We start from the raw sequence: 24,349 nt of genomic DNA, 5'->3' as shown, positions 1-24,349 counted from the left end.
GTAACTTGGGCAGTGATCCTCTCCGTGGGTGGGGAAGAGACCAAAGTCCGAGGTCATGCGGTGTGTAAATAAATGAGAGTGTCAAGACACCTTTCTGATGTCCAGTCCACTCCTTCTGTCATTGGCTCTGGTTTATTTATTTAGATCAGGGTTTCTCAACCTCAGTGAGAGTAACGTTTTGGGCAGGATAGTTTTTAATCTCCTCCAATAACTTGGCAGACCTGCCGGCAGCCCTGCGCACCCCGCCCCTGTCCAGCTGGATGATAAAATGCAGATGTGGCCCTGCGACCTCCGCAGAAACCCGCCTGCCTCTGACCTCATTGTCCCGGCTCCCAAACATGCGTCCCTGGCCGAGGGGCCGAGGGACCGGGCGTGGGGTGTGGAGTGCATGACAGCCCATAGAGGTCAGCGAGTCCGGGGAGGACTTGTAAACCAGCTCTGTGTCCCTGCGATGGTCAGTGTTAGAATTATTTACAGGCAGGGCACAGCCCCCCAGCTTTGCGGATCCTCACTTAATGGGTTTTTTGGACTGCTTTTGTGTGAGATAGTTTAACTTCAAAGTTTACCTGTGAGTATTCCAGCTGAAGTGAAAAATGTAAGCGATGTGTTAAGGGGTGGGTAGGGGGAGCTGGTTCAATTCAAAATCTTATAACCAGGAATCCCAAACATAGAGCGCGCCCACGGCCAGCCCTGTGCTGTAAGGAGAGTGGCGGCTTGGGTGGCGGCTTGGGTGGCGACCCAGGAACTCATCATCCCTTCCCTGGTTGCTGCCTCCTATTGGGCATGCCGGCCCGCTGTGGCCAGAGCTGCAGATTCTTGAATCAGAAATCAGGATTATTTATGTAAACTCTCCAAATTCTCTTGAAAGTTCTACAGATTGAAATGTTGGCAACTGATTTTTTAAAGGATTTGTTTTAAACATGTGTTTGGGCTGGAATTGAAAAGCCAAGGGACCCGAGAGAGGCTTGCAAGGGACCCGAGAGAGGCTGGGCTTGGGCCCTTCAGTTTTATAGATGAGGGGAATTGTCCATGATCTCAGAGCTGGATTCGAATCCAGCTCTCTAGGCTCCCATCCCAGGTCTTTTTCTTCAAATTCCTTCCAAGCAGTGTATTCTGTTTGGCTTCCAAGAGAGGCTAAGCCGAGTTTTATTGCAGGTGCCAGGGTCACCCAAACACTGCTGTGGAGCTAGCAAAGTGACTGCGGGTGGAAGGAGCCTCGGGCACAGAGCGTGAGTGCGGTCTCCACTCATGGTCCACGCAGGGACACGTTCCCAGAAGAGGCTGTTCTTGGCAGGGCCACCTCCTCGGATTAATCACACTGAAAAGTGCACGGACTTAATTTTGCTGAAGTTTGCTCTGTTCTAGGGGAGTACATCCAATGTGGCTCAACAGAGAATTTTCTGCCCGAGAATCTAGACAGTTTAAATCATTTTGGAGACCTTCGTGGAGCACAGAGCAGGCGAGGACGATTCCCGTGGTGTCAGGCCACTGGGCAGAACGTTCGGGCCAAATCAGCCTGCTCCTTTGGCCAGAAAGGACCAGGCACTTCCCAGCCCTGGGCACAGGCCCCGCTGCTCTGTGCAGCACCCGCTGGCACGAGGCCCGGTTACCAAAGGCGATGCGAAATTTGCCTTTGCTAAACAGTCGGTCCTGCCAAGGGGCTCAGAAATGAGCGTTTCCTGTTGTGCAGGAGGGGAAGGGAGGGGAGGGGCGGGGCTTGGTCGTCATGTTCTCGTGCGAGAAAAGTTTTCTTTTTGCAAGTATTGCACCATGAACCCCAAACACCAAAGCCAATCTCTCGAAGGAAATGGATCAAAATCCAAGAGCAGCCAACAGGCCCGGGGAGGGTGACTCAGGAGCAGCAGCGTTCGCAGAACACACGGCTCCCTGGCCAGCTAGGAAGAAGCTGAGAGAGGAGGGGTGCCGCAGCCTGGCGTCTGCTCTCGAAAAACAATGCGTTGCATCCGTCCCCCTGCGAGCACCCAGGCGATTTTAAAAATAGGACTTTCTGCAGAAAACCGCGCCGGGCTGTCTGTTTTCATCTGGAAGATCAAGTAGTCACTTTTCCAGCCAGATCCTGGAATAAAAAAAAACCGGTCCCAGCTCAGCCTCAGCAGGAGACGCACGCCGTGGCCAGTGCCTTCTGGCCGCTGCTCCTTCGGGGCTGTCCTTGGAAGTGCTTCTGAGACCGGTGCAAGCTGTGGTTCCCAACAGCAGGAACAACTGGTTTTTCAGGCTGTTGAGAAAGAAGGTCTCAGATTTATTTGGCTCAAGTGTGGTGTTCCTGACCTCTCCCAACTGGCCCGTCACGTGCCAGAACACAGCGAGGAGTCAGACGAATCAGCAATTTATTTAGTAACATTCAAGGGGCAAGTAACGTACATGCAGGAAGGTGCCCAAGTGAGGACGGGACAGCTGGCCGGCTTTCCTCCCACTGAGCACACCTTTGGAGCGGAAACGGTCCCGAGCAGGGCGGGTGCCTCCCGTGTCCTAACGCTGAGATGGACACAGCAGGACAGAGCTGTCCTCTGAGTGACAGGAGGCAGATGCCAGCAGGGTCCGGGGTCTAGGGGGCGGTGTCGGCCCCTCGGCTGGGATGGAGGCGGCTCCTTGTCCCCCCCCCGGAGGGGGGGGGGGTGGATGTGAGAAGGTGGGAGCCCAGTAGGGACGGCGTTGGCGATAGCGTTTTTGTGTGTGTCCCAGGTACGCAACCGTTTTTCAAAGGCTGGATCAGGAAGGAGGAAGCGCCAAGAGCTGCCTGTGGGGGGGGCGGGGGGTCTGGAATTGGACCCCGGAGAGAGGCCGTGTGTCATTCCTTCTAGAAATCTGATCGTGCCGGAAGCTGCCCATCTGCATGTCCTGCTTTCTGATGACCTGGACGATGCCACCTGCGGGCATGGGAGACCAGAGGACGCCGCTTTGCCTAATGAGCCCCTTGTCTTGCCCGAGGGTGTGGGGTTTCTTTGAGGAAACCCATTAGCCACTCGGAGCATTTGTTTCAAAACGACCGAGAGCCGCCCTGCCAGTGTGGCGGGTGCACCGTTGCACAGATATCTGCTGCTGGTCCTGACACCGACAGCTGGGAGCTCCCCGGCAGGTGTGGGCAGACTTGGCTGCCCAGTGCTCTGCTCTCACGTTTCCTTGTATGCGTGGCTGGGGTGGTTTCTATATATATACTTCCTTTGTGTGGAGCGAGGGAGCAAGGAAAGGGGCAGATTGGATTAGAAGTGGTTCCTGTTTCTTTTGTATTCGCGCAGCATTTATTGAGCACCATTGTATGCCAGTGCTGGGGCTGGCTTTGTTTTCAGTTATCGGGGTGATCAGCCTTACTTGATGTGTAAGGTTACAGGTGAATTAGTCACTGGCTGCAAGGCTCCACATGGTGCATTTGTTTCTCCTGCAGTGTGCTTATCATATCCTAACTGATTTATCCCAAACGAGATGATGTGTGTAAGAGAAGTCTATGCTAGAAAGTGTTTGGCAGATCTAAGGGGTTATTTTTATTCCAATGCCTACAGCCTCTGTCTCGGTGCCGAGCAATGGTATAACGAGCAGGTCAGGCCTGTGACAGGCACGTGGTATAACGAGCAGGTCAGGCCTGTGATGGGCACATGACAAACATTATTATCCGCCTTTTAACGATGGGGGAACAAAGCCTCATGGAGGTGATGCCTTCGTGCCTCCAAGGACCTGGTTTGCAGCTCTGGCCTTTACCCTCTGTTGGCAGACGTGGCCGAGTCGGGTCTGTACTGGGAGTGATCGAGGGGTCAAGGAGAGGAGATTGTCCCCACGGTTGGAACGCTGTGCTTGATTAAAGGCATCTGAGGTCCTGCTCCTCCCCGTGAGTCGGGCTCGTGTGGAGGTTTCACTGTCATGCCGTGGGCACAGTTCTCGTTGGTCACTGTCCTTTGACCTTATTGTCCCATTGCCCTCCCTGAGGTAGGGCCGGTGACACTGAGGTGGGGTCCACTGTAGAAGATCGTAGTTGCCTCCCTAGGCCCTTACTCCACTCTCCTGCTTACTGACCACGGCCATGGGCAAATTACCTCCCACTCCGTGCCCCAACTTCCCCATCTGTAAAATGGGGTTAACTTTAGTAGCTGAGGCATAGGATTGTCTCGATCATCATGAGTATAGCACTTAGGAAGCAGCAATAAATGCTCACCAGCAGTGCTTTTCTTTGGTTATTCCTGGATGTTCCCATGTCCCAAATTCTGAAGCTGAAATTTTCACTTACGAGATGCGCAGCAGAAACATGGTCTCTTTTTCCAAACAGTGTCGCTTAACACTTTGACCTTACGGTCTACACTTCAGGAAGGGCTGGGCCTCCTGGTGGAGTTTAAGAAAGCCTCTTGTGAAATGGGGGTCCCCTTCCTTCTTTGTACCCCTGTTCTTGAAGACGTTGCGTGGACCGCACCGTTACCGGGCGTGGGATGAGGTTTCAGCTTGCTTCACGGGCTGGTGCCCTCGGTAACGCGTCAGGGGTCAGTGCACGGGGAAGGCAGTTACCTGAAATGGGATATGTCACGTGACGACGGTGCCGTGGCTCTTACTTTGGAATAATCTGTTTATGTGCCCGACGTTGGCCAGAGAAAAAGGAAATGCCAGGCGTCATCTGGAGGCTCAGGGGCCCCCTTGAAGGGAACAGGAGGAAAACCCGGCTGGTGAATCCAGACAAGCCTCCCGGGGATTCCAGGAAGGAAGCTCCAGGGGTGTTGTCATTTCCCTTGCCAAGGTTTTGTCTTTTACAAACATGGAAACATTATCAGGGCAGATGCATTAGAAAATGAATCAACGGAGAAATCCGTGAATAAGAGGCTCCAGACTGCCGTTCCCTCCCTTTGTCTTGAAACCAGTTGTGCGTGGCGACGTTGTCCCGCTGGGGTGGCTGGGGTCCCAGGTGTGTGGGCTGAGTGCCTCCCGCCAGGTTCCCACAGCGCTTCGCCGCAGGGCTTCCTCGGTCCTTACTCCGCCGGGTCTTTTGGAACAGGCATAGCCTGTCTGTCTGTCTCCCTGGGTGGTGAGCGCCTTCAGGACAGGACCAAGACCTGAGTTACTGTCAGTATTAGTTTCCTATCACTGCTGTAATAAATCACCGTGGACGTCGTGGATTCAAACAATACAAATGTGCTATCTTATGGTTCTGGAGTTCGGAAGTCTAAAATCAGTCTTCCTGGGCTGAAGTCAAGGTGTCGGCGGGGCTGGTTCCTTCTGTAGACTCTGCGGGGAGAATCCGTTTCCTTGCCTTTTCCGGTTTCTCAAGGCCGCCTGCCTTCCTTGACTTTTGACCCCCCTCCTCGCATCATGTGAACCTGTGGATCCATTGTCACATGTCCTGCTACTGCTCTGATTGTCCTGCCTCCCTCTTACATCAGCTAATCCTTGATAATCTCTTTAAGCCAAGGTCCTTAACTTAATCACATCTGCAGAATCCCTGTTGCATGTAAGGTAACCTATTCGCAAATTCTGGGCACCAGGACATGGACGTCTTTGAGGGCCATTATTCAACCTGTCACCTGACCAGTCCCTGCAGTGCTAAGCTCACAGCCTGGGGGCACCAGGCCCCCTGGATCCTGCTCCTCTCTCTACCGCCTGCCAGCTCTGTGAGGCTGGCAAGTCATGTAACTTCTCTGTAAGGGATTTCCTCATCTAGTGGGCTCTCCCTCTCTTTGTGAGGCTTAATTGAAATAGTATATGTGAAGTGTTTAGAGCAGTGCCTGGCACGTGGGGAGCTCGGTTTGAGTATTATCTATCATCATTGTTATTATTGTAGTCTTAATAAACACTCAGAGGGGAGAGGATGTGGCTCAAGTGGTTGAGCACCTGCTTCCCACATGGGAGGTCCCAGGTTCGGTTCCCAGTACCTCCTAAACAAACAAACAAACAAAGAAACAACAAGCAAACAAATGAAAAAACCAACTCAGGGGAGCCAATATGGCTCAGTGGCTGAGTGCCAGCTTCCCACATTTGAGGTCCCAGGTTCTATCCTCAGTCCTGGTACCTCAAAAAATAAATAATTAATTAAAATAAATTAAATAAACACTCAGAAAGGGTGTTTGGATACACATTCCGTTTTCTCGTTTGGTTGTTCCAACTATGCTAGTTAGGAAAGAAAACCGTTTTCACTTGTCAAGGTTTTTCCCTGCGGGTGTTTTTCTTAATTTAAGAATCTCACTTTGGGTTTTGGAATTTAAGATAAGACTATAAGACTAACTCATCTTTTGGGGGGAAATATTTTCCATTCCTTTGTAGAATGATACATAAATGGTGCTGACAGGCAGGAAGAGGTTAATTTAGGCCCTAAGTAACGAAAATGCCTCCGTTTTTTTTTGGCTATAAGTCAAGTCTTTTTCACGCTGCCATTCTCTCCGTGAGGCTTGGTCTTTACGTTCACACTGCGGTTGCCCTTCTCCTGCCCACATGCTCATGTTTCAGCAGGAAGGAGGAGGAAAGAGATGGGACGGAAAGCACTTGCACCCAAAAAAGCACACGCCTCTGGGATTCCCACAGATCTCTGTCTACATCTTTGGCCAAGACTGAGGTGTGTGTCCTCCTGTAGCTGCAGGGAGGTCTGGGGCATGAGAATATTTAACTGCAGGCTGGGAACACATGGGGTTCTGTTTGTAAGGACAAAGGGATGGTCAGTGTCTGCCATGATTCTCTAGAGAAACTGTGGCTGACGTGGGTCCCCAAGGAGATCTGAACAAGAATGGCTGCATGTTTGTTCCAACTTCATTTGTAATGGCGAAAACTGGGAACGACCTACATGGCCCTCAGCAGGAGAATGTACCAGTAAATCGCCGTTATATCCATTCAGTGAAATACTACGGAGCCATCATGACCTGCAGGTATCAACGTGGCTGTATCTCAGAAATGTAAAATGATGTGTGCAAGAGGCAAATTACAGATGGTTAAGTATAGAATAATATGATTCTACTGCAAAGTTTACATGCAGATACTATTGCTTACAGAAACATTCCGAAGAAATAAATGTACAAAAATAAGAGTGGGGATGATCAGTGCCGCGTTCAGAAGGGTGCAGGTAGGGAGGACTGTGATACGGAAAGGATAATCAGGGAAGGGTCAGGTTTTGTATGCCTGACACATATCTAGCATGGGAGGTCCTCTCCAAGAAGAAGAGGGCTCTGCTCTGGGCCTTTGCAGTTAATCTGCCTCTAATTGTGTAGTACAAGAGTGTGTGTCATGCAACAAGGACTCATTTCTGAAGACATGGGATGCTCTTTATATGTGAATGATAACAACGTTCAGAATCACAATAACTAATATTTATTGAGTCCTTACCATGTGCCTTTGCCATTTACTCAGTACTCCTCACAGCCAGCTCATGAGGCAGATGCTGCTTACTAGCCTCGTTTTATGACCAAGGAAGCAAAGGCGCAGAGGGGTCGAATCATTTTCCCAAGGCCACACCGCTAGTGCATGGTAGAGTTGGGGTTCCAACCCATGGAGAAAGCAGAACTAGTTTACTAGGGAGTACGCAGACTAGAAGTAGTGATCTCTTCCTGTGGTAATTACGCCTGTGCTTTCTTCAATAAAGTCTTTTTATTTTTAATTAACTAGAGGAAGATCAGCCCCAGCCTGAACATATTTTTAAAAATTTTATTTCAAACTACAGTTTTCTTTCTTGCGCTCACATGGAGAACATGTTTGGAATTAGTATGTTCTTTAGTGGTGTTTCTCAAAGTGATTGATTTAAGGAATGGGCAAGAATGATTTGTGATAAAGTAAATGCACTGTCTTTAAAAAAAAACTCTCCCAAATCCTTTATCTGTTGGCCGAGCTAATGCAAAGCTCCACTCGTTAAAATCATCAAGAAGTCGGTCTTGACGACTTCCCAGTAATAAAGCTCAGTGTGCCGAGTAAGGCCCCAGGAGGACGAGTTCAAGTGTGAACCTGGGATCTGCGTCCTGCGTCTTCTGAGCACTGTGTTCTCTGTGCCGAGGGTGTACCTACACGGACATGACGTCCTCGGGATCCTGAAATGGCCCGTTCCACAGTGTAGGTGGGAGAGGGCCAGGATGGAAACGAGCCGCGCGAGCACGGCCGTTCCTTGAAGCAGTCTGAGGAAAGAGCCAACCCAGGAAGACCCAGACGACGGCCAGCTTTCTGTTGGCGTTTGGGGAGGGTGGCGTGAGGTCCTTGGGCCGCAGCCCCCACCCTGGGCCCCCCGCAGGACAGCGGAGGCCGGGAAGGAGCTCAGAGCCCCACCAAGGCCCCTGGGAGGCCCCAAAAGGAGAGCAGGGGAGCGAGCCGGGTCCAGGCAGGGCAGCTCTGGGCTCAGGGAGGAAAAGCGAACAAGGCAGGGCGATGGGGAAGAGAAGGGGCCAAGCCGCATTCCTGGTCCTCTTTAACGAGTGTCAATATTTGTAAATGTTGAACCGCATCTGATAGCAGAGAACAGCAGTGCCAAACGCCCGCGGGAAGGGCCTCCTGTTTCACTTCCCTGGCTTGGTGTTTTTGTGCACAGGAAAGCGTTTGGACTGTTTCCTTGTGTGTGTTGCTATGGATTGAATAAAGAGGTGGCTGTTTTTCAACGGCCCGTATGCAGGAAGCTCTGGCTGACTGTAAACTTGGCACTGGAAAGCCAGAAGCAGTTTGTGAAGATACCGATTTGGTGTTCCCGTAAATAACGTGAGAGCCTCGGACACAGAGCCGGGCGCCCTGCGTGGTAGACTCAAACATCAAAGCTAATGAAGTGTCGCCTGCCTCGTTTCGCAGAGGAGGAAAATGAGGCCAGAGGAGCCCAAGAAGAGATGTTGCTTACAGCTGTATAAAAGTGTGTGCAAGGGGCATGGCTTTCTTTTTATTTATTTTTTTTACTTTCGGAAAAATTTAACATGTGAAAGTAGACAATAGACTAACGAACCCCACTCACAGTTCAGCACTTACCAAGTCAAGGCCTTGTCCATGTACTCTTTCACCTACTTCACCCCATTCCCTATTATTTTTTTAATTAATTAAGTTTTAATTGTGGCCATATATATAATTTTAACTATGCTACGTGGGTGATTATTTGACGAGGAGCAGTTGAAGGGTTGCAGGACTGAGGGGCGTAGAGGGTCTACTTAGCTACCCGCTTTTTTTTTGGGATTTTATTCTCTATGAGACGTGGAAGCAGTCAAAGCCTGAAGTGGGATTTGAGATGAAGAAGGAGCGTGTGCTTGAGGTTGAAATACCTCTTGCTGGGTGCCCGGTAGAGGGAGCAGAGGCAGGGACGGAAGGGGAGGAGGAGGCCTGGGGCAAAATGGGTGCCGAGCTGAGGGGCAGGGGCTGGGGGCGCCCCTCACGGGCCCTCTTTCTGGATCTACAGGAAGGGGTAAGGGGCCCTGATGAGGATCAGAGGAGCTCTCATGGGCTGCTACTAGAGGGGACCGTCACCTGGGTTCCTCCCCTCCTCTCAGTCACAGCTCCAGCGGCCTGGTGCCGGCTCCTTCCCCCGGGGCCTGGCCCTGCTGGGAATGACTTCTCCTCACCTGTGGGAGTTCAGGGCTGATGTGTGTTAATATGTGATCCAGTCCTGGCAACCTGTTTGCATTTTAAACAGAGGGTTCAGAACCGGGATTGTAGGTGCTCCTTGAAGTTCACAAGTTAGCCCTAAGGCTTTCTTCAAAATTCTGTCAGAAAATCTTTAAATGCCTAATTTTAATTTCAATGTTTGTTTTGGGGTTTTTTTTGCTATTGGGCACTAAACTGAGACAGAAAGAATGAAAAGAAAGAAAGGTAGGGAAGGAAGGGAAGGAAAGAGAGGAAGGAAGGGGAGAGAGAAAGAGAGAGATTATACTAAGAAATATTACTCCCTTTTGCCCTCTAGTGTCATACTCTTGAACACCTCTCAATCCCAATCACTTTGGGATTCATTGACTCAAAAAATAATTATTGCATGCTTCCTTTGGGTTAGATGCCACAAAAATCCTCAATGTTTGAGCTTACGATGGTCCGTCATTCAGTTCCGAAGGGAGCAGCAAGGCATATAAAGTGAGTTAAGTGGATTATGTCTGAAAGATCTTGTTTTGTTTTAGCATCTCACATTACTCTTTGATGTAGTTGTAAACATCCTGAGGTACTGCAAACTTCTGGTTGAGAATCGATGCGGTGTAAACCAGCCAGCATTTCTGATGTGTACCTTATTTTCTTCTATTTATCTTGGATTAATGGGAGTTTGGGAAGTATTTAAAATGGAGTATGTGTTCTTACAAATCTGATGAGAAAAATCATGAAAGATTATCTAGGGAGTGGCTCAAGCAGTTGAGTGCCTGCTTCCCACATAGGAGGTCCTGGGTTTGGTTCCTGGTGCCTCCTTAAAAAAAACACACAAAACAACATGCAAAACAAATGAAGAAACCAACGCAGGGCAGCTGATGTGGCTCAGTGGTTGAGCACCAACTTCCTACGTACGAGGTCCTGGTTCAAGCCTCAGTACCTGAAAAAAAAAAAGAATATCCAGCCATATTAGTGCTAGTATTTTAAGACAGTATTGTCCTCCCCCTCGCCCCCCCACTCTTTGTTGAGGATGGTAGCAAAATTAACTAGGCTGTTGAAACTCTTTTCCCTTTTTGGCAAATGTTTTAGAGAAATAGCAGTTTTGCCTGCAAAGTTGGCTCTTTTGAAAAAGCCAAACATGTTGACGAGTGCACGCACCTTCTCTGTAAGTTATTATTTGGATGCCTGAGCTGTCGCCTGTCGGCACCAGTGGGTTCCTGCCACACAGCAGCCCTCCAGAAACAGCATCTGCCAGCCTTCTGTTGCTGGAACGGGCACAATTGCGCCTTGCTTTCTTGCCATATTTTTGTTTGTTGTTTTTGGCTTTATGTTTTTAGATGGAGATTTTGCCCAAGTCGCATGTAGAGCTTTATTTTTAATTCTCAAAGCCTTGTGAGATTAAAAAAAAAAAGTGCCTGATAATCATAACAAATATGAAAATGACACATGCATTTTTTTATAACCTATGTTATATGTTTTTTATAACCTATGTTATTTTTTATAACCTATGTGTTTTTAATCCATGATCAGTGAACCTTTTAATGATTCTTCAGTGGGAGAGGAGCATTCCAACTTTCCATTTGAGGAAACTGAGGCTCAGGGAACGGAAGCAATTGGTCCCACGGCTAAATATCAGGCCCTGGCTGGGGTATTCTTTACCCTATGAGAGAGAGAAAGCCTCGGATCAAATCAGGAAGTAAAACTTGAGTTAGGCAAAGAGATCCAGGAGGCTGATGTAAGCCTTGAGTGGAGAGTGATGTGTTTGGCAGAGAAAGTTCTGGGCTATGCAAAAGTGATCATCCTACGAGAGAGTTCCGAAAGCTTACCACCAGGCTGTGGAGCTCAGCCGAGCCAGAGTTCCTCAGACCTGTGACCGTCTGGGGTGGCAATACCAGGAAGCCTTCTAGCAGGAAGTCAAGCGCCAGCCACCGTGCTGGAGGAGTGTGGGATCAGGACACCAGCTGTGTGCAGCGCTGGAAGAGACGAGGGTAACGGAATGTTCCATTGGGACAACAAAACTCATGTCAGGAATCCAGCAGTCAGAACTGGGTTGTCAGACAGACAGCGGACCTCAAGAGCCAGTGGTCAGGGCAGAGGGGAGGAAAGGAACTGTTATTTCTGGCATCGTCTACCATCTGCAGGCCACGGCTAGGTTCGTGGTGGACCTGGTCTAGTTCACGTTCGTCCTGACGGCACCTGTGAGGAAGTGCCATACACAGGTGGAGAGTGTAACAGAAAGAGCACGGACCCTGGAGTCAGACACACTGTGTGACCATCTGCAGGTTGCCGACCCTCTTGCAGGCTCTGTTTCCTTATTTTTAAAATTGGAATATAATTGAAGCAAATTCCACAGCCCCCAACGCTTCAGACTGAGGGTTTTCTTTTGCATTCAGAGATTTGCTATCTATTAGCCAACAACAAAAGTAGCTCTCTAGTTGTGTCTCTGAAAGAATATTCCACGGTGGGGAGAGAGGGAAGGATCTACCCAATAGCAATACTTTTTAGGACCCCTCTCTCTCCTTCCCATTCTTTTATGTCTCCAACTCACCTTTGCCTTGCAGGTGCCCTGAAACCTCTCCTTCATTCCCTAAGTAAATTCTTCTCCCATTAACTCTGCCCCAGAGGACTTTTCTTTCCTCCTCCAGCCCTGCTAGTCTCTTTTCTCTCTCTATTCCTGCTTCCCTTCCCTCAAATTAACTTAGTTTGCATAATGGAGACTGATTCAGACTATGTAAGGGAGGGAAAGAAAGATAGTGGATGGGATGGGGCCAAGTCCTTCCTTAACCAGTGGGCAAGAAGCTGGGAGCCTCATTTCTTTTCTTAATTTATCCTCCCTCCGCCCCCGCCACCCGTTGTCTGTTCTCTGTGTCCATTCGCTGTGTGTTCTTCTGTGGCTGCTTGCATTCTTGTCAGCAGCACCAGGAATCTGTGTCTCTTTTTTTGTTGCATCATCTTGCTGCATCAGCTCTCTGTGTGTGCAGCGCCACCCCTGGGCAGGCTGTGCTTTTTCCAAATGCGGTGGCTCTTACGGGGTGCACTCCGTGCGCGTGGGGCTCCCCTACGCATGGGACACCCCTGCGTGGCACGGCGCTCCTTACATACATCAGCTCTACGCATAGGCCAGCTCACCACACAGGTCAGGAGGCCCGGGGTTTGAACCCTGGACCTCTTATGTGGTAGATGGATGCTCTATCAGTTGAGCCAAATCCACTTCCCTGGAGCCTCATATGGTAATGATTCTTACCTTGGATTCAAGGAAACTGCCTCCTCTCTCACAGCGTGGTCATGGTTAACTTTGAAGCAGTGAACATCAGGCTTCTAGCAGTCACCAGACCTCCAGGGAAAGGCAGCTCCTATTGTCGTTAAAGAGAATTCACAGTGGTGAAGTCCACGCAGAGGGGAGGTGAGCGCTGGGGTTGAAACGCAGACGGGATGGCTCTGGGAATAAAGTCTGAGTGATGACGAAGCGCTGGGTACAGGGCCCCAGTGGGTTTAGAACCAACAACTGAGCTCAGGATGGTCCTGGGGAGGGGGTGAGCCTGGGGCGGGAGCCCGAGGTCAAGGGGGCCTCCGCTCTGGTGAGGAGCCTTGCTGGACTCCAGCCAAGCTGTGTTCTGGTCTTGAGATGGGGGCTGCATCATGCGAGACTGGCCGATGCCAGGGCAGGGCACCCAGGCCCAGCCAGGTTTGACCCAGGACTGGCCTGTCCTCTCCGGGGTCTTGCTGTCCCTCGGTGTAGACTGACTGGTGTTTTCTGGAAGGAAGCAGGCAGCTCTGACTCAGGGCGTCCCTCCATGAAGTTCTGAGTCTGGTCAAGAGGACAGGCTCTTAAAATGGAAATGGGATGCTGCTGCAGGCCACGGGGGGCTGCTTGGTGGAGTTCCCCGCCTTGTGGGGTTCTCTGAGGCTGAGCGCACTCTGCGGCCTCCCCAGGGTCACTCTCAGGTGACATTAGATGCTCCAGCAAGAGAACCCTAAGTGACAGTGGAGTCAAGTGCTCCGTGACTTTGTCCTTCCTTTCAGGTCTTCTCCTTTTAGGAAAGGAGACCTTTAATTTGCAGTTCAGATTAATGGAAAAAGAAAAAGAGCTAAAGAATATGGAGGAATAAAATATGGATTAGAGTGGACTTACTGGTATTCTACTATAAACTTTTGTGATTACTAATAGAAGAAATTTTATCATTGACGGGGAAAAAGTGACCACAGTAGTTGCTGAGGGCAGGGAGAGGGAAGAAGAGATGTGATGAGGGGGTATTTTTGGGACTTTGGAGTTGTCCTAAATGATATTGCAGGATCAGATGCTAGACATTAAATATTCCTGCCAGAACCCACTGAATATACCAGGGGAGAGTGTGAACTACAGGATAAACTATTATCCACGTGGTGCAGCAGTGCTCCAGAATGTGTTCACCGAGTATGATGAGTGTGCCACAATGATGGGGGAGGTTGTTAGTGTGGGAGGAGTGGGGTGGGGGGATGGGGATATACGGGAACCTCATATTTTTTAATTTAACTTTTTTTGTGTGATGTATGTATCTTCAAAAAAAATACCATTTACAAAAATGATGGGGGTAGGCTGTACTTTGTATGGGAACCTCTCCTGTTTTTTTTTTAATGCAACATTCTATGTGATCTATTAACTTTAATAAAAATTAAAAAAAAAAGAGTATTTGAAACTTGCCTCACGGTGACAAGAGGATCTATTTCTAACGCCAGCCAGCAGTGGGCGCCCGTCACTCATGGTCGGATTTCTAACGGCAGCCAGCAGAGGGCGCTCGTCACTCATGGTCGGGGCCGTCTTTCACCTGGAAATGTTCTCGTGGATGCGGGAACCCTGCTCTCTCAGTCCTGAAAAAGAGTCATTTCCAGCCATTTCTGCTTTAGCTTTGATGCCTTTAGAGGCATCTACGGCAGTGCTTGTGCTGCTCTTTTTTTTTTTAACATCTGCTTCTACTGTTGTCTGAACATCCAAAGCCCTGGACAAATCCTAATAGGGAGATGCGTTCTCCAAGGTCCCTAGAGCAGAGGTTCAGGCAGCAACGAGTCTATGCGGGCACTTTCTACTGCATAAACACTAGTTCATACACACGGGGCTCCAGGTGAGCCCACCCCCAGACTCTACGGTCCAGGACCCGTCTCCCGTGGTTTGAAAAGCGAGAGACAGTTACAGACCCCGAGCATTCACAGGTTTCCCATGGGCACATTCTAATTCCTTCCAATGGGTTGTTTTAACACTATTGATGCCATTTACGGGGAATGAAATAACGTTTATTGTGCTCTTACTGTGTGCTGGGCCCTGTGCTAAATGCTTCTAGGAATACCAGCTCATCAGACCCTCTTAAAATTCCAAGAGGTGGGGGAACTGCTGGGGCCTCAGAGGTTTTGTCAGGGTCGGAGACTTGCTGAGAGTCACTTAGGCGGTGAGGAAGCATCCAGAATGGACTCCGCACAGGGGCAGCCCATCCCTGACTGTCACCTCTTTGCTGAGCAACTACATGCTGGACACTGGTCAAACGGTGATGAAGACACAAGACACAGTGCGTCTCCGGCTAATTTCAGTTTCGAATGTGCTATTGTTGAAATACTTTAAAATTAAAAGAAAAGGAAGGAAGGAAGGAAAGGAAGCCAGCTCTATCCCCCAGGGAGCATATATTTAAAAGGGAGGTCCCAAGGCGTCCCACATTCCTGGGAGAGTCTCTAACTTAGTTTCTGCCAGGATGGAAGTGTAGGGCTTATGGGGAGGTTGGTGGGTCTGGCTCCTCCCCAGGTACTTCCTTCAACTAGAGTAACTCTGCTTCTAGCAGGTTCACGTCCTGGGTTTTATGTGGAATTGGGTTTGACATGTGGGTTCTTAGCAAAAACCTTTAGCATAGCGGGCTTTCATTAAGGGCACACGTGCGAGTGAGCCCACCCATTGTCTTCCATGCCCCTTTCGTCTTCCGGCTCTCTCTCCAGTGGCTCCTTCCCTCCTGCCCACAGATATAGCCAGGTGCCTTTCCTTCCCTGCCTCCTGCTTTTGAATCGCCAGCAGCTCAGCTCAGCTCTGCTGTGGTGGAGAGGCTAAGCAGACCAGCCCTGGATTCCAAGCTCAGCTTTCCCACTTGCTGGCCCATTTGTCTTCTCTCCATGCCCCAGGTCCTCACCTGTGAGATGGACACATTGATAAAATCTACCTATAAAATTCTTCTGTGAATTGTATGAGAGGATGCTGTACCTGAGGCATTTTAGACATTAACTAGCCCAGAGTAGAGACTCAATACCTGTGGGTCATTATTATTTATGATTATTAATATTACAATGACAACCGCCATCCTATTTTTCTCTTTCACTACCCTTCCAACATTCTCAAGAGAGTTCCTACTCTCTTCTGCCACCACATCCTCCTCACCTGTGGCTCCCCAGTGCTTTGCCAACTGGCAGTCACCCCCACGACTGCACTGCAACTGCTTTCCCAGCTATCTTCCAACTCCTAGTTGCCAAAACCATCAGGTGGGCTTTTCAGGCTTCATCACAGGAATGGGCCCTTGCCCTGCCTCCTTCTGGGCCACTCTTTTTCTGCCCATTAGCTGGCATTTTTCTTTTTTCTCTCCCTGCTCCCAGGTACACCCATACCCAAGGCTGTAGCTGCCAGCCTGTTGTATGGCTGTAAGTTCTCACCACCCAAGAGCTTTAATTTTAACCTCAGCTGCAAACCCTAGTATCTTCACATCCCACTGGCCTCCAGACTTAAATGCGGTAAACCAGACATAAGAACCTCGTCCACAAGCCAGTCCTGCCTCCTGATTCCCCAATCTGAGTCATCAACCTGGAGCCTGCATCTCCTTTGAGGAAGTTTGGGTATTGTTGGTTATTTTGCAAGTGAGCAACCTCAGAGAGAGGCAGAGTGGAGGACCCAGGGCACTTGTCCAGGTCTCAGAGCTCCAGGCTACAAACCCAGCCAGCACTGGGGTCTTTTGATTCCTGGTTCACTTTCCCTTCCTGAGCTAGAAATTTGGGACTGAATTCTTGGAGGATGGAAAAGGCAGTAGGTTCCAAACTGTTATCTGTAGACTATTTTCTATGACCTTGCCCCTTGACTGATGAGATTTCCTTTGGTGGGAAGATAATAAATAGAGATGAATTACTGATACACACAACACAGATGAATCTCAAATGCGTTATGCTAACTGAAAGAACCAGACATAAAAGATGACTTAAAATAGGATTCCACTTCTGTGACATTCTGTAAGGGGCAAAATTATTGGAACAGAAAACAGGTAAATGAAACTGGGGTAGAGAGGAGGTTTGATTGCAAGGGGGCAGCATGAAGCACTTTTGGGGAGTGATGGGACAGTTCTGAATCTCGATTGTCTGATAGTTATACACCTATAAGCCTTTGTCAAAACTCAGATCTGTACTTAAAAAGTGAGTTTTACTGTATGTGAATTTGTGCATGTGTGTGTGGTACTGGGGATTGAACCTGGGACCTCAAACATGGGAAGCAGGTGCTCAGCTGTATGTGACTTTTTAAAAGTGAGTAAAAATAAAATAAAATCTGGGAAAGAAGAAAGGGACATGCTGTCATCATCCTTTCGCAGGTTTGTCTTAGCCCCTGTGATGGTTAATAGTTCATGTGTCAACCTGACCAGGTGATGGTGTCCAGTTATGTAATTAAGCAAGCACCAGCCTGATTGTTACTGTGAGGACATTTTGTGGACTTAAAGCATCAGTAAATTGTTTGCTTCTATGGCTGATTACATCTACAGTCAACTGAGGAGATTGCTTTCAACAAGGAGAGATGACTCATCCGATCAGTTGAAGGCTTTAAAAGGAGAAGTGGGCCTTCCAGGAAGATGGAGGACTAGAAAGACAGGGACTCTCTCCTCTCCCAGAAAAATAGCTAGAGGACAGGCAGAAATGGACTGGAGAGGAATCTTCTATGGTTTGGGACACCAGGGAAAGGCTGGGCACCGTCCAGAAGGGAGAGGGATAAAGGGAAAGATTCACGACAGCGAAACTGTGAGTTAAAAACGGCAGCTGCAACTGCTGGCGCCCTCCCCCCCACTATAGTCACTTCTGAATCCTCAGGCCTTGGGGCTGGCTACAGAAAAAGGGGGCCCCAGGGATCCCCCTCTCCAGGAAAGGGGAGGGAGAGGAACACAGCCTCAGGCTGACTCAGCTTTTGACCTACAGATTTGGTCTGCTGTGTCCCAGGAACCCCTCCAGGCTGGGTGAGGCTGGGCCATTGTTTGCCTTGGGAGCTGGTAAGGGACTAAAGAGATCTGACCCTCTCAGTCTCCCTGCAGACTGGGGCTGGTTGAGGCTTCAGAGGGATGAGGAATTATTTCCTATCTGGAAAAAGGGAGGGGGCTACCAGCAAATGTTGGAGAACTGCCTCTGAGAAAGTTTGAATCACAAGGCTCTTATCCTCCAGGCAAGATCCTCTATCACTTTGATACTTCCACTTTGCCGTAAACACACTCCAACCAGGTTTTGATTTGAGAGGGCTGGCCAAGAGTACCATATGCTGGTGGAACAAGGAAATGCATGTGGGGAAATTAAAAGTAAATATGACTTTTTCTGGCCTTTATGGGCCTCCCTCCCCAAAGCCCTTGAAAACAGGTCTGCAATCCATTATTGGGTTCAGGGCCCAGATTTGAACAACTAACAGGGACAATCCTAAAGACCAAAAATAGGTTGAACCTAAAATTAAAGAACAGCAGTAACACACAGCCTCCCATGACTAAATCCCTACAAAAGAGAGAAATTGAGCATCAGAGTAAATTCACCATCATAATCAGATGCCTAGACATCAGCAAAAAATTACAAGCCATACTAAGAAAATGCAAGAAATGGCCCAAGCAAAGGAAATATCAGAGCCCCAGAAGAGACACAGGATTTGAGGCAACTAATCAATGAGATGCACACAAACTTCCAAAATCAAATTAATGAGTTGAAAAGCAATATGGCTAACGAGATAAATGACATCAAGAAGACACTGAGAAAGTGGACTTGGCCCAGTGGTTAGGGCGTCCGTCTACCACATGGGAGGTCCGCGGTTCAAACCCCAGGCCTCCTTGATCTGTGGCCCACGTGCAGTGCTGATGCACGCAAGGAGTGCCATGCCACGCAGGGGTGTCCCCACATAGGGGAGCCCCACACACAAGGAGTGCACCCTGTAAGGAGAGCTGCCCAGCATGAAAGAAAGTGCAGCCTGCCCAGGAATGGCACCACACACACGGAGAGCTGACACAACAAGATGACACAACAGAAAGAAACACAGATTCCCGTGCTGCTGACAACAACAGAAGCAGACAAAGAAGAACATGCAGCAAATAGACACAGAGAACAGACAACTGGGGCGGGGGGAAAGGGGAGAGAAATAAATAAATCTTAAAAAAAAAAAAAAAAAGACACTGAGTGACACAAAGAAGAATTCGAAAACCTGAAAAGAAAAGTAACAGAGCTCAAAGGAATGAAAGACACTATTGGTGAGATCAAAAACACTTTAGACTAGTCTGAAAAAACTTTAAAAACACACATTAGAGGCATACAACTACAGACTTGAAATGATAGAAGAAAGAATAAGTGATACAGAAGATAGAACAGCTGAGATTGAAGAGAGAAAATAGGAAAAATTGAGCAGGAGCTCTGGGAGGTGAATGATGGCATGAAATGCAGCAACATACATGTCATGGGAGTTCCAGAAGGAGAAAAGGAAGCAAAAGGGGCAGAAAAAGTATTTGAGGAAATAATGGCTGAAAATTTCTCAACTCTCATAAAAGAAATGAACTTAGATGTCCAAGAAGTACAGCGTTTCCCAATCAAAATCCAAATAGACCTACTGCAAGATATATACTACTCAGAATGTCAAATGTCAAAGATAAAGAGAAAATTCTGAGGGCAGCAAGGGAGAAGCAAACCAATACAGAAGGGCCACCTAGTGAGACTTAGTATGGATTTCTCATCAGAAACCATGAAGGCTAGAAGACAGTGGTATGATACAGTTAGGATACTGAAAAAGAAAAATTGCCAGCTGAGAATTCTTTATCCAGCAAAATTGTCCTTCAAATTTGAAGGTGGGTTTAAAATATTCACAAACTAACAGAAACTAAGAGAGTTTGTAAAAAAGAATCCACCTCTCCTGGAAATATTAAAGAGAGTCTTACAACCTGAAAGGAAAAAGACAGGAGAGAGAGACTTGGAGGAGAGGATGGAAGACAAGAATAGCAGAAAGGAAAAAGCAAAAGAGTAAAAACACAGACAAAAATATGACATGAAAACCAAAGAACAAAATGCATTTACAGTAATATAATTGAATATGAATGGATTAACTCTTCAATCAAAAGATATAGGCTGACAGAATGGATTTAAAAAACATGAGCCATCCATATGCTCTCTACAAGAGACAAACCTTAAACCCAGAGATCCAAACTGGCAGCAAGTGAAAGGTTGAAAAAAGATAATACACACAAACAGTAACCCAAAAAGAACAGGGATGGCTATACTAATCTAATAACAGACAAAACAGACCTTAAATGCAAAAAACTTATGAGAGATACAGAAGGCCATTATATTTAATAAAAGGTACAATCCAGCAAGAAGAAATAATAGTCATAAATATCTATGCACCTAACCAGAGTGCCCCAAAATACATGAGACAAACTCTGGCAAAACTGAAGGGAGAGATAGACATCTCTATAATAATAGTTGGAGACTTCAGCAACCTGCTCACATCATTAGATAGAACAACTAGACAGAAGATCAACAAGGAAATGGAGAAATTGAATAATGTGATAAACAAGCTAAACCTAACAGATATGTACAGTTTGCACCCAAACTCAGCAGATGATACATTCTTCTCAAGTGTTCATGGAGCTTTCTCCAGGATAGATCACATGTTAGGTTACAATGCAGGTCTCAATAAATATAAAATGATTGAAATTATAGAGTTCCTGGTTTGCAGCTGCCCTACAGAATTTGGACTTGCCTATCCCCACAGTCACATGATTTTCTTATAAAAATCTAATCATATCTAATATACAAAATAATATACATTTCTTCTGTAGGTTCTGGTTCCCTAGAAAACCCTCACTAATACACCCCAAATTTTACACATATGGAAACCGAGGCTGGAAGCCTGGGAAATGGTGGTGAGAGGATTTCTTTCTCTTCTCTTCTGTCTCCTCCTCAGCCCCCTCCAGGGCCTGCGCCCTGCCTGCCCTTGGAGCTGAGGATCTAGACCTCAAGGTGACGGGTTGGTTTCCACTCGTGAAGAGCTCACAGTCTAGAGGAGGAAAGACCCCGCAGTAGTCAGGCCAAGGTGTGGAAGGGCAGGTGCAGGTTGCTGTGGGTGGCAGGTGGGGGTGGGCCAGGTGTTTGTAAGCAATTGAACCGGGGAAGCACGTGCAAGTTTAAGGGGTGCACATCTCAGGTGGTCCATCTCTAGAGGCTCCACCCACCACGCCGCACTTCCTGCCTTGCTGCTGGGGCCGTTAGGGTGGTGGAGACGCCTCCAGTTTTTGTTTTGTTTTTGAGGTTTTTTTTTTCTTCTCACATTTAATCAACTCTGCTGGTGATTCATGCATTCCTCATAGACTCCAGCACCCAAATACAATCTGTTAATAAGCTCTGTCTGGCGGAGCCCGGGGGCGTTTGTAACTGCACAGTATTAACGGCTCATGCTCTCCCGAGCGCAGATGCTGAGTCTCTGAGCAGGGCTCTCCTGCAGCCCCTCCAGCCTGAGGGGTCCCAGCGGTCCCCCACCCCCCTGCCTGGTGGCGCCTCAACACCCCTTGACTTTTACTCCCCACTTGCCGGTGTGCATCAGTGGCAGTAGTTCCCTTGTTCATTCATTTGATTATTTGTGTCCAAGGACTGGGTTTGCATTGATCACCCTCTCGCCAGTGCCTGGTTACCAGGAGACACTTGGCAAATGTTTGGGAGGTTAACGAGTGACCGAAGTGGGAGAAACTCATACAGATCCCAGCTCTGCATGATTTCCGGCTCACTGCTGCTCAGTCTGGCTGCCCCACAAATGAGGATGATGGGGGTGGCGGTGCTTTTTAAAGCACATGCCTATTTTAATTTAAAATCATGTATTCTTATTAGATTTCCCTATGTTTCTTTGTTTTTCTTTGGAAGCATTCATAGGCCAGTGCTGAAAAAATTACCATCCTTTGCTCCAAAAGAAATATAATTTCCCATAACATTTAGGATTTCCAGGATCCGGAAGGCGAACGAATGTTGTTTTTGCTGATAGCAGGTAGCAGCAGTACAGGTCATTGCAGGGCCACCAAGGCGTCGTGACGATAGCTTTCCACTGGGAAGGCCAGGCTCACACCCCGTGTTTTCTTTTCCTCCCCCTCTCAATTCCTCTGTAAGAGCCAAATGAATCCAAAATATTATCCTTTCCTCCGAAGGCCCTTAGTGCTTCAAAATCCATAAAAGTCTGGGGGAGAGTATTCCCTTGGTTCCAATCTTCATGTTGGCAGTTTAAAAGGAACTTCGTAAAGCACACTTGTAGTGCATTTGGAAAGTTCACCCAGCCACTATCAGTATTACAGTGTTTCCTATCTTTTTTTCCCCATGTGAGATTATTCACTGTGTAACTTCATATCCTGCTTTTTAGTTTAATGTTTTAATATGATCATTTCTTCCTGACATTGGCAGATTAAAAGTCACAGGGCAAGGGGTTCGCTCCTGTCTCCCCCACTGCACCTGCAGCATGCTCGCCCACCCCCCGTGTTCTGCTCACATCTCGCCGGCCCACCCCTCCATCTCAGACTGAGTGCCTTCCCTGCGAGGAACAGGCTTGGTTCTGAGAACGGTAATCGGTGAGTCCCGCAGGGTCCCTGCCCTTGAGGGGCTGGCATTGCAGAGTGCAACAGAGTGGAAACAAACACACCAGATAGTAGCCGATTGTGGGTTGTCGGGGGACGCATGTGGGGCCTGCGGGCCGCCGCCTGTGATTGGCCCCCAGCAAGGGCGGCCGGGTGGTGGCTGTCCCATCCACGCAGGGGGCTGGATTTGGAATTTCCCATTGGAAAATGCACAGTGAGAGCTTGGGGCTGGGAGACGCTGCCCTCTGGGTTACTGAGGGAACTGCCTTGGTGGGTGGTCAGTCTGAGAAGGAGACGTGGAACCGACCGAGCTCGCTGAGGCTGTTTGAAACACAGCTTTCTCTGAGGTTAGGGACTGGGTGCTTATTTACAGCACCCCAGGTCACTCTTGGAGGAGAGGGAGACTTCCAGAGGGGTGTCCTAGAAAGATTTACGACTGCAGCCAAGTCCGAGAGGATGGGGGTCACCAGCTCCGAGTGTGGCAGGGACTGGGACGGTGCCTGAAATGATTGACGGGGGCACTGCAGGGGCGCCGTGGGGAGGGCTGGAGACCCCAGGAGCCATGCCTCCCTGAAAGGGGCAGCTGCTGCTCCAACACAGCTGGCCGTTGTCAAGTGTGGGACATGGGCCCTCTGTGACATTGTCCAAATAGTTCCCTGGAGCTAGATACCTGACTTCTAAAGGAGGTCTTCCACCTCTTCAAATGTCAGCATCTGCCTCAAAATAAAGTTTTTTTAAAATGACACCTCTCGTCCACCGAATATATCAGCAGCCTGCCCCCTCACGCCTGGCACCCGGCGCTGAGTTTATAGGTTAAATCATTATGGCTTTTCATTGCTTACTGGTTACATGTCATTCTGTTTGTGTGTTTTACCATGAATGTATAGAATTTATAGAAGGAAAAAAATGGAAAACATCTTCGTAACCCGCTGTCACAAGGCGTAAAAGCGATCTGGCTTCTAATTCTTGCTGATGCTCCTTGCACAGGTGGAGGATCATCAGGTAGCCTGGTGCCGGACGGCTGTTGGAGCAGCAGCTCAGAGGACCTACAGCCAGAAGCAGAGGAAGGACTCCCCGGGGGCGCGCCAGGCCTGGGCCCAGGGGTGCTGACTGAGGCAGCAGCGGGGGGCCTGGGCCCGGGGGTGCTGTCTGAGGCAGCAGCGGGGGGCCTGGGCCCGGGGGTGCTGGACCTGCTGCTCCAGGCGGTGCGTGCTCACTTGATCCATCCTCCGTCCCTCGTTCTTTCCCTCACCAGAGATGCCCTGAGCACCTGGGGGCGCTGGGCGTGGACCTGGGCCCCAGGATGCAGCAGTTTACAAGGAAAGCAAAAATCCTCACCCTCTTGGGGTTCAAGAGGGAAAACCGACGGGGAGCAGTAAGGAAAACCTAGGGTAGATCTGAAGGAGAGATGGAAACAGGCAGGAATGGGGAGCAGGGAGGCTGAGGGAGGCTGCAGCTTCCAACATGGCAGGCAGGGAGGACCCACGGAGAGACCTGAGGGAGGAGGTCCCTCCATTATGCAGCTGCTGAGCACTTACTGTATGCCAGGCACCATGTCAGGCACGGGAGGCTGTCCTGGCAACATTCTCCTTTTGTCACTGGCTGTGTAAACAAACTTTCACACAAAAACTAAACAGATTTTTTTGGTTGCATGTGACAGAAAAAAAAAATGCACAGATTTTTTCATTTAAAAAAAAATGACTATTTCAAATTCAAAAAAATGGAATAGCAGAAAATGGCAGCTCAACAAGTTATGGGAGCATTACTCCTAAAAAGTTCTCTAGAGGCACCTTCATCTCATCTAATTCGAACTACTAACTTAAGTTCCTCCACGGTTCAGAAAGATACACAGATGAACCCAGATTAGTTACATGGCGTTGTCAGTTCTCCTTATAGATGGAAAAAAAAAAAAAAAGAGAAAAAATGCTTAATCATATATCTCACAAAACCAAACCTCATAGTTTTCTTTTTTACCTTTAGCATTAATATAGTACCAACTTTGCTTTAGCTACAAAAGCATTACAGGG

The 24,349-nt window shown here is 48.6% G+C and overlaps 1 protein-coding gene across 3 annotated transcripts in view; it reads left to right on the top strand.

The window, feature by feature from the left end:
• ARHGEF3 (Rho guanine nucleotide exchange factor 3) overlaps positions 1–24,349 on the top strand; it is a 320,159-nt gene that overhangs the window by 70,797 nt on the left and 225,013 nt on the right. Inside the window, exon 1 of one of the 3 annotated variants that reach the window (XM_004448235.5) lies at positions 1,793–2,703. The exons of the other annotated variants lie outside the window; for them this stretch is intronic. The gene's annotated coding sequence lies outside the window, so the exon portion shown is untranslated. Of the gene's footprint in view, positions 1–1,792; positions 2,704–24,349 lie in introns of those variants that run through there. 3 annotated transcript variants of the gene reach the window in all.

The sequence above is a fragment of the Dasypus novemcinctus genome, chromosome 26 (genome assembly GCF_030445035.2).
Source record: "Dasypus novemcinctus isolate mDasNov1 chromosome 26, mDasNov1.1.hap2, whole genome shotgun sequence".
In the NCBI taxonomy this organism is placed as follows: Eukaryota; Metazoa; Chordata; class Mammalia; order Cingulata; family Dasypodidae; genus Dasypus; species Dasypus novemcinctus.
This window is presented reverse-complemented; position numbering and strand designations above follow the sequence as displayed.